Source organism: Apteryx rowi, unplaced genomic scaffold, assembly GCF_003343035.1.
Source record: "Apteryx rowi isolate R43461 unplaced genomic scaffold, aptRow1 scaffold_796, whole genome shotgun sequence".
Classification (NCBI taxonomy): domain Eukaryota; kingdom Metazoa; phylum Chordata; class Aves; order Apterygiformes; family Apterygidae; genus Apteryx; species Apteryx rowi.
The window spans coordinates 271,376-282,425 of NW_020451089.1; the positions used below are offsets into that span (position 1 = coordinate 271,376).

At 37.8% G+C, this 11,050-nt stretch overlaps 1 long non-coding RNA gene across 1 annotated transcript; it reads right to left on the bottom strand.

The window, feature by feature from the left end:
• Nucleotides 1-1,389: 1,389 nt before the first annotated feature.
• Nucleotides 1,390-9,147, bottom strand: LOC112977047. Its single transcript, XR_003257286.1, has 3 exons — nucleotides 9,107-9,147; nucleotides 8,112-8,195; nucleotides 1,390-2,899 (listed from the first exon to the last, which is right to left on the bottom strand). It is a non-coding gene; the product is annotated as an uncharacterized LOC112977047 (long non-coding RNA).
• Nucleotides 9,148-11,050: the final 1,903 nt, after the last annotated feature.

The window sequence follows — 11,050 nt, forward strand, 5'->3', positions numbered from 1 at the left end:
TATGAATAAAGTTGCATCATTATACTTGCTTGAATAAGGAGTAGTGTATGAAGTCTTTCACAAATGGGATTGTAAAAGGATTCATGCTCTAGGAACATACTCAGAGACATAGAATTCATCTGCTTTCCCTTCCTATTGGAACAAGGAGTTCTTACTGGCAATATATTGGGTTATAAAAAGGATTCGAATGTCTCCTGAGGCCAAGGAAAAGACAAAGAGTTCTTACAAAAAGAAACTCCAGGAGCACTGAAGCTCAGCAGAAGCAGTAGGATGAGTGAGGTCTTTGTCTTTTTGGTGAAGTTAACACTAAAGAAAGCCCCTATAAAGGGAGAACTTTGGATCCACTACGTGTATGTCTTGTTAGAAGCATGGAGAAATACTACCAGCTTATGTGGATGATGTATGCTTTCTAACAGTTTAACAAGTTCACCACCACTTGGACTCATTGTAATTCTCAGTATAGTAAATATCAGAGGCATTTTCAAACTTCATGAGAGACCTTAGGTATTTGGACACACAGTTTTTCAGATAGTACATCCACGATAAAATCACTTTGAAGGTGAAATAGGCTTAAGAAATTACCCCTGCCATGCATGCACATTAATACCATCGTTGTTTGCTGCCCGCTCTGTGTGGCATTACAATTGTTTGATGTTCATGATGCATCATTGACTCTGTTCTAAAGAACTGTCTTTCCCTCCAAGCCCCATTTTTCTGAGAGTATTATTTCATTTTGGTGATCTGATTTACAGCAAGTTGGAGGGGCCAGAAGGAGCTGTTGGGGATGAGAAATTTTTAAGTGTGCTTCATCATTAAAGACAGCATATTATGAACTACAGCCTCATTTTTGACAGCMGTGTTATACATGCCCTCTGGTCATTACATTATTCAGTGGTGATCCTTGCTTTTCCCAGACTGTGGCCCTATGTTGTATAAGAAAAAAAATTCAGGACTTTCTTCCCATCTGGTGTCAGAGACTAAAAGGAAAATTGTATCCATGTCCCAGACCTGTCTGTGGTCACAACATCAGGTTCACAACACGCAGACTGTGAACCCAGGATGTGGCATGTATTGCTGCAGAAATTATGTTTGATTGGTGAAGACAAGATATGTGCATAATTTGGAGGAAAAATAGCAAGAATCAAGAAATAAGCTTCTCCTAGCAAAACAAGCATACTGAGCAAATTAAATTAAATCCATCACATCACAGAAAGAAGCACACCAGAAGATTATCCTTACATGAATCAAAGCTGATCAATGCTTCTGGTTACAAAGAGAAAATCAGGAGTGCCATTAATCTGAAATGCTTCAGGGAAAGCAGTTTCTTCATTTTTTAGAACTATTCTTACATAACTTTTCAATCTCAATTGAGTTTCAAAAGTCACCTAGAAACTAAAAAGGAAACACAGCTAGCATTTTTTGCAATAGTTTTATTTTACATCATAGGGACATTGCTCTTGCTCTCCCACTCTGAAAGTAGGCGGCCTGACCAAAAGAGATAAAGATCTTGTTTACTAAATTCAAGGGTAACAAAATGATTCATGGATAATGACCAAAGGGTTTCATTTCTGAATATAAACAGGTACCAACAATGTTGGGGGAGTTAATGTAAATGTTTTTACTTCTTAATGTGAGAAACCTAAAATGATATATTTTCAAGATGTCAGGAGATGCATCCGTTTTCTCAGTTTGATTTAATCATTTCTACCTCCCTGTAGCATAGGAATGTTATAAGAATTAATTAGTTAATTTTTCTAGGTGCCATTATGTCCTTTCATACTGAGCAGAAACATTTCAACTCAAGTTTCATTGTTTCAAGGGGCTGTAATTTATTGTGATAAAATGATGCAGCTCTGCAGTTTTGACCAGGAGGTCAATCTGAACTGGAGTAAACAGGATGGAGTTGTACATATTCTTTAAGGAGAGAGAGCTTTCCTCTCTCATCAACAGTATTTGCAACAGAGAAAGAGGAAGCTGAGAGAGCAAGAGGGTTTCAGAAAAATGAGAGCAGCGGGAAGGAACATGGCTGAAGTCCAGGTAAGATTTTTAGTAAGGAAACAAGTCTTTGGCAATGACTGCTGGCTACCACACTTGTTCACAAATATTAAAAAAAAAGAAAAAATCTTTGAGGAAAAATTTTCTCACTAAAATGAAAAAGGGAACATCAGCCAGTAATATACTTACCAAATTGGTTGATTGCACTTATAAAGCAATAACACTGACTGTATGAATTCTCATCTAAATTCCTAAACTTTACACAAAGGAGAGAATGGACTTTCCTCAGTACCAGAAATGAAAAATGTAAAATGTTGTTTGTACGCTGAACATACAGTGTACAAACATACAGTGCCAAATGGATATGTTAATATTTTATGGCACCATGAATGTTGTCCTCAATGCTTCCTGCCCACCAGCTACACCGCCTCCCTCCCTCACCTGAAGTAGGTCAGTCTCTGCTCACTGTAGTGGCTTCTTTATGTCCGGCCTGAGTCTTTCCTCAACCAAACACTGTATCAGAAAGTTGGGCTTACAAAGAATTYGTAGAGTCCATGAATAAAACCAGAAATGAACCAAAAAGTTTAGTATCTTATTTCCTAACAGATCAGAGTTGGCTGTCCCCTGTTGCCAGATTGCTGAATGCACTCTCCTTTAGCAGATGGTCACAACTTCTCCCATGCTGCTCTTTTGACCTCACCATTGTCCTGCCTTTCCCCTCTGGAAAACAACAACAAAAAAAGCCCGGAAGCTTCATTTTGGACCAGGAACAGCAGCTGCAGCAGTGCCAGTTCTGCAGATTCCTCTTGGGTTCATGGCCAGCTGCTCACTTGGACATTGGAGGTGGAGGCGTGGGAAGGAGCAGGTTTGTTTTACAGTGCTCATTTTCCTTCCCAGGCTCCTTCTGTGGATGGAAGAATATAAATGTCAGCTTGCAGCAGCCCACATCACATGCACAGAAAGTGAGGTACTTGTGGTATTTGTACCTATAGCTTAGGTAGAAAATTGGAGCGCTAGAAACAACTTAACTCTACTGCTCTCTCAGCTCTTCTGGAGTGATAGCTGTCCTTCTCCTTTCTGAAGAATAAATGCAATCCGTTCCACAACATGCTGCCCACAAAGAATGGGCTTGAATGTTTTTCTAGTGTCTGCGGTATTTTTGAGTGCTTGAGTTGTCTCTATTCTTCTCTTGTCTGCAACAAGGGTGTTATTAATTTCTCCACTCAGTGAATGTGGAATTAACATCTCACTGGAGATGCATGGGACAATTCATGCCTCTCACTGTGAATAAAGACTGGAGGTGGGATAAAGAGGGATATTACCATGCTGAATTTTGCTTCTCTTTAGCTAGAGGTGCGAGGGGACACCTACCCTTTCTTGACTTTTCCCAGCCTTACAAATGGCCCCTCGTTTTAACATCCAGACATAACGTGGTCAGTGTGGACAGTGAAAGGCAGTGTGGATCTGGGACAGTRAGGTGAATCACCTAATTTGTATAGTACAGATGAACAGGAGTTGACAAGGCAATAGGAAGGCCCTGCTGCACAGTACAAAGATTTGTGAAAGCGGTTGCTTGCACAAGGACACCCCATTTCTTGGAGTTTGAGTGAGATGTTCTAAGGACTTGCTCCATGGATGCAGAAAGCAGATAGCGATCTGGGGCACCATGGCTCAGCTGGTCATTAGGAGCAATGTGATGTTGGCTAGCTTTCTAGATCTTCCCAAGAAGCAGAGAATCAGCCTCATTTTCAGTTTTATTTAGATAGTATCTGTTCCTACAGAGATTGTGTTATGATGTATGACTTTGCTGGGTATCGTCCAGCTGTTATCTTGGAGATTTGCCAGTGACTTTGTTTTAATATTCCAACACACTGTTCCATTTCCAGTGGGGGTAGCTGTCTGATATCCATATTGAAATATTTCTTCTGTTTATTTTTCTGGCTCTTTTTAACTACTTCAGGGTAAACAGGCTTTGGTTTAAGAAGTATAGTAGGTGTTGGCACAGTGGTCTTAAAGATCTATAAAATGTGTTGAATATTTTAACTTTCCTAAATGTGAAGTTACCAGATCTTCTAAATTTGTGTTTATTATTGTTGTTTTTTATTTTTATTAGTATTTATTTGACTTTTTCATTAATTAGATGGTTGGGCAAAAGTCAGCACCTCAGTGGTGTGCTTAAAAATGTGTACGGAAGAGAATTACTGAAAATGAACCCGAGACAAATTATGACCTGTAATTTATTGACAAACTCTTTCAGAAATATTTGGTGACCAAATTTTTATTTATACCATAATAATATGTTGTTACCAATGCAYTGTGCAACAGTTCAGTCAAAAAACAGCCTAAATAGCAATCTACCAGTAAGAGGTTATTGTTTTCATTTTGTTCAAAGAGGTTCCTCACCGTAGACTAAGAGTGATCAGAATCACATGGTAGCAGAGATTATTTTGCAGTCTTTCTCTTCTACAGAAAGTATAAATTCATTACAGATAATTAATTATTATTGCATCATTTATGTCTGCCCAGACATAAACATGTAGGTTCTTATATACAGCAATATTTCAGCATCCATGGATACACTATAAAAATGGTTATGTCATTTTTTTCACCTCTCTGGTCCAGTCCCATCATGATAATTTGCAGGATCCAGATTATGCAAGTTCAGCAGGGTTCCAGGATCCTAATAGAAAATGAGATGGCATCTACTATTTTAAAGGATTTCTTCTTCCAGTCCTTACTGCTTTTTCTCTATAGCTTAGTGGTTTCTGGAGAAACAAAGCCCAAGAAGGGCAACATTCCTACCATTAACTCTAGTTCATGAAAATAAATTTTGGTGATTTTAAATTTAAATGTTATTTTCCAATACTGGAATGCTTTAGCTCATTTCATATTAAACCTTGACCTCATTAGGAGTCATGAAAGGCTGCTTCTAACAGCTCCTTTAAGGAATTGAATTTGTAGCATCCATCTGTTTCTCAGGGTACCAACTTTTATGAAGTATATTATGTAACAGGTTAAGACAAACTTCTTCTACCCTGAATGACTTAGTGTTGTTTCTCCAGCTTTTTAGTGTATTGTTTCTCCAGCTTTTTAGCCCTGGTATTCAACTAATAATTCTTAACAGGTTCTACTGTAATAAATAAGACATACATAAGTGTAATTTGTGCTTTTTCTTGTTCTCCCATAGCAACTCTCTCATTAAGTCTATAGACTTGTGCACAGTTCTCCACCTTCAGTTTTCTTGGCTTCTGTTGTGCCTGAGAATAGGGCAATACATAGCTGATTTTATTCATCTCAATCCAGCAACTGATGTAGTTTAGTTTGTAACTTGGAATTTCTTGCTTTTAACAGCCCTAGGGCAAAGAAATATGCCTATGACAAGATAGTTTATTTTCTTCTGTGTATTAAAGTCTTTTTGGATTTCTTAAATTAACATCTAGAATATAGTGTAGGTCTCCAGGTACCTTTGGATATGCAGCCTTAGGAAGTTTTTCAGGATGAAGATAATTTTCACTTGGGAAGCTGTAAAAATGATACAATGACCTTCTTTAACTCTTGCCAGATTCTTTTATAGACAGACTCATATAGGTCTCTTCAGGTACTACATTTTTGCCAAGTACTTCTTTTCTTCGGGCACTAATACAGATTCTACATGGAGGCATGCTGACGAACTATGTAATTCAAAGGAAAAAAATTATCCTTCCTAATTCTTAGTGGAGAGTCTGCAGTATTAATCTGCTGGGCAGCTGATTACAACAAAGATCCTGACAGTGCACTTTTCTGCAGCCTACATAAAATATCTATGCTGTTTTCAGTAGGAAGAACGTTGCTAAAATTAGGACTAAAAATCCTGATTGTGTTGCCACCAAAACTGTAAAAATAATTTACAGTTAAATTTAAAAGTGAAAAAGCTAAACTCACCTGAGTGATAGGTATTTAGTTTGGGAAAGGCAACAAGAACTGTGGGGGGATGTATCCCATATTAGCAAGCTGCAGCTTATACATCTGCTGCTCTGCTCTTTGCTGAGGAATTTGACTGAGACTGGATGTGCTAGCGGGTCTCGCTCACATCCCTGAGAAAGGACAAAGGGATTTCTGAGATCATTCCTGTAGATGCATGATGTTGAAATATCCTCTGTGTAGTCCCAGTTCCTGCTTGCAAACACATGCAACAATGCCAAACAAATTCTAACATGCTAAGTTCTTTCTTTCTTGAATATCTTCTTTTATTCATGTAGAAACAAATATTAAAAATACAAAGGGGGTTCATGCTTAAATATGCCTAAAGCCATTACAATTAACTTCTTACTGTTAATAATAGTCCCTGAAACAAATACTACCCAAAGCAGTACATATTTTTAAAGAAAAGGGCAGCAGCTTTGGTGTAGAAACAACTAGATGGTGCTCCTCTGCTTTGAAATTTGTGAGGGCTGCAAGACAGGTGAACTAGAGAAGGGAGATGTAATCTATAGAAAGAAACGTGTAATCAGCATCAATCCATTCAAAATGTTTGTTAAAGATGGCCAGAAACATTTGCTGAGTTACAGTTAGGGTTGTAATTTAGCAAAGAAGGAACAATTATTTTGCAAAACACTACAGCCTTTTCATAATGTAAATTGGATGATTAGTAGAATAATTATCCCCACATACATGTATCATAACTTAAGTGTAATAGTTGACAACATTCCTTTTAAAATTACTTTAAAACATTTAAAAAAATGTACTGGGAGCTTTTAGCAAGTTAACAATGATATGACATTTTTTAAAAGCAAATCTTGTTGCAATGATAGTCACAAATTGAGGAAAAAACCTGCAACAATGACAATATCTGAATGAAACCTATAGCTTAAACTATACATCTTTAAGTGAAGTAGAAAATTCAAACAGACAATATTAACTTGACAATCACAATTGCAATTTAAAATTCTGTAACTGCAAGTAACTCCTCAAATGCTAGTCCATTGTAAGATAACAAAACACAGATTTTTCTCTGTTTTCTGATAATTTATTATGTGCTCCTGATTGCATGTTATGTGAAATTCATGTAATGACTATACTTGTAAGTATGTGTGTCATTTCTTGCCTTGATGTGTGTGGGGGTGCTCATTTTCTCAGATTTTGCTAGATACGGTATTTAACAGCAACATTAACAGACAAGCTGAAAAGCCTATAGGCAGGGATATTCAGACAGACTGATGGAAGGCAGTGAAAAGGGCCAGAGATTCATGATATTTTCTTCATAATTTTCTAAGAACCTTTCTTTACATATTAGAAAGATAAGAAAGTCTTTAATAATGGATAGAAAGGAAATCTTAAAAAGAAATTTGGAATGTACTGATTGTTTTGTCAGAAAGCTGAAATCTTTTGAACAAATGAATGAAAGTTGTGTCGCCAGTGTAGCTATCACAGGGCTCGTAGAAAATTACGGTAATGTGTTTGATCTTTGAGGCCTTGCCCCTTCTTCATCTCACTCACATATATATAAAACTAATTTAGTCTATATAAATATTATACCACTGCAAACTGTCATAACTTTGTCATGTCTTACCACTTATTTGCATATCAATAATAGAATTTAAAGTTCCTGAAACTACTTTGAAGTATCTTATATTTTATCTATTTTTCTTGTAATATGAAGCAGCATTGCCACTTTTATGGTCTGGCATCTTTTAATGTGCAGAGATATATAGAACTTGTTATTTATCATGCTGAAAGATAAATACAACCCCAGTATAAAACAGGAAAATGAGAAGTTGCTACCATATTGCTATATGTGCTTGAGAAGTTTGCTGTTTTCCAAAGGGAAGGTGTAGAGCCATGTAATTTTACTAAAAGCAGAAGGTAGAAATACAGAATTTTTCAAGCCACTACTAAGGCCATTTCCTGTTTTTACAGACAACCCTATCAAATAATCATGTTCATAAACAGATCAAACTCCATTTTAGGTTTCCTTTGCCTGTGCAGCTCCTAATGGAAAACTGCTGCTGAACCTCATTTCCCAGTTGGTTAGAAACCTTCTTCTAAACTCCAGTTTACATTTATTCATGGCCAGTCAATATCTGTTTTACACTTGTGCAACATTGCTTAGATAATTCTTTTCATTCCCTGAAACTTACCCCTCTGATGTTTTTGTAGACACATCATATTCCCGCTAAGCCTTCCTTCTGCCAGACAAAAAAGCCAGACTCCTTATGCTTCTCCTGTAAAATTGAATCCATTTCCTTGATTGTCCCATAGCCCTTCTCCGCATGTGTTCCAGTTTGAATTCCTTCACCTTGGGCAGCCAGAATTGCATGCAGTATTTCACATAAAGCCTCAGACATGCTTTGTACAATAATACTAAGACTACCCCTTCTTTTCTGGAAATACTCTGCCATGGGATTATATTGCCTTTTCCTTAGTGGCCCTGGTTTATAGTAATTTGTAAGTAGTACATCTAAGTTTTTCTTCCCAAACTGGTCCTTTCTCACTACCAGACGTGGAGAATGAAGTGAATTTAAATCTTACAGACCCTAACTTGGCATTGGGGTTCCCTTCCAGCATCTTTTTTTCACAAGTTTAGAGTCTGAGGTATTATGACAAGAGCTTTGAAATTAACACTTAAATAACAGGCATTGCTTCCCTGGCCACTTAACTACATTACCTTGCAATCAAATTACTCCTTTATTAAGTAATTTACTGAATAATGAGGAAAGTGTTCAACTGACCAAATAGGCTTTATCGAGAAATCCTCCTCTCCCCTTTCCATGGTGACAGATTACAGGAGGCCATTATCTGACTGCCCCCTCACTCCAGACTTCCTGTCATAATCTCTACCTCGCTCTTAATCTTCTTGCCCAGTCATACCCTGTCTTTTCCTCAGTTCCTTTGCTTAGTCCGAGGTCTGCCTTTCCTTGCTTCTCAATCAGTCTGCCTCTTCCTCCAGTGCCTGCACCCCTGCCGCCACGGCACCGTGCGTAACTCCTCGTGCTCGTCATCCAGTCTGCCGCCCTCCCCTGGTTCCCTGCAGCACCCTGGCTCCTGCTGAGACCTGTCCCACTGCCTTGCACGTGCACTTCCCAGTTCCCTTCCCAAGTGCAGTTCCAGTCCTTTGCCAGCTAATTCTGCTCACCATCCCCTCTGGTCATCCTCTTCCTTTTTCCTCTGCCTGCCAGTAAYCTGTTCTGCTGGCTCTTGTTTTTCTATCTTGCCGTGTTTTTGCCAACCTAGTTGCAGTTTCACTTTCAAGTTTCAACTTTTACACAGTTGTTATTACCCACAGCACTCACTTCCAGTTCCAATTTATGTACTGCCTTCCTCAGGTTTTTTTTTTTTTGCCTTCACTTTCTTGTATCCCTTTAGGCTCAGCTTGTGTCTTTCCAGTTTTGAATGTTCACAGTTCAGTGGTTTCAATGCTCGCTGAAAGCCGAGGAGAGCACCCCCGTACCGATTTTGCTCCTGGCCCCCTCCTGGCCCACCGCCATCCAAACTAGTACCTGCATAGAAAGGTATTACTCTGCACTGGCTGAAGCAGGCTCACCAAGCAAAGCATCTACACAGAAGCAAAGCTGTTAAGATCAAAAGTTTCTACAGAGAACTTGTAAATGGCAATGATTTTATGTTTTCCAGCCCAGACAATTTTAGAAATATTTGTATGAAGTTAGATAAGGTGCATCTTGGAAACATGCCTTAAGTCAAAGCATGTGAGTACCAGAGGGCAAATATACCTCAGGGCAAATAGGTACCGCAGAGCAAATATAGCTCAGGATACCTTTTCCTTGACTTTACAATATCGTTTGCACTACCTGTACTTATCATCAGAAAGAGCTGAATCATTTTAACAAAAATTTCTCCAAAGTGTTTGGCCTCAGAATGGAAAGGTTTCAGTTGAGTTAGATGAAAATTTGCAAGATTATAAGCAACTAAGGGCAGAATACTATATGGAAAATATCAACCAACCTGAATCATAAGCAACCCCAGCGATCTCATCTATAAAAATACAAGAAATTGCCAGACGTAGATAAGTAATTTAACATGCATGTTTTTGATTTCAGGCTTCTATCCCCCACTAATGTTCATTGTTTTCCTAGTTTTTAAACTGTTGAAGATGTTTGAACAGTGTTTGTTAAACAGTTTGACTGTGGCGTCAGGTTTCAATGGTAATACTAATATTGGAAAAGGATGAGGTATTTCTGAGTCACTTGGGACATCCCATGAAATGCATTCCCTGCTCATTATTTTGCAATTTAAGACTAGAGGGGTTGAATAAGCATTTATTGTCCATCCTACTGAAATCCATTTGGCTATAACCTTTGTTTTTCTTTTCCTCCCTTTTTCAAACCTAATGATAATTAATTTAAGGTTTTGCACCATAAGCTGTAATAACCATTCAGCAGCCATGGTTCCAATTTTATATTGACAGAGGAGGTTGTTCATAAAATCATAGATCTCCCTAGTTTCCCTAGGCTTTCTTTATAGATAATTGAAAGGGAAAGGCTCTTGCAGAGGATGGTTCAGAGCTGGGCCCTAATTAAACTGCTCTGTTTTTTCCCTTGGAGAACTTTCTTTTCACTATTGATTATAGAAAGAATCCAAACACGTTTTTCTTACGAAGTTTTTTACTTCACCTCTTACAAAATTCAGTCATCTGCTGTTTGATGTTGACTGAACTCCATGTCATAATATGATGACTGACCAGGGCATATCAGAGATTATTTAAAATAGTAATAAATAGTGGACAATGTGTTTATCACCTTGTGTTGATTGACTTGATTAGTGGTCTATCACAATGATAGATTACTGAATAGTTAGAGTATTGCAATTACCTTAGAGCATGCATGATGACCAAAATGAACTTTTCTATCCTGATAATCCCATGGACATCAGTAATATTACTCACTGAATGAATTATCTCTAAATATTTTCAGGTTTGAGATCTAGTATACTTTCTAGTATACTTAGTAGTGTACTTTATACTAGTATGGTCATACTTTCTAAAGACAAAGGCACAGCCTCTGTGCCAAACAATAGTACTCAATCAGTTGCTGAACTTAACCCATATTTTCATTTCAGTGTT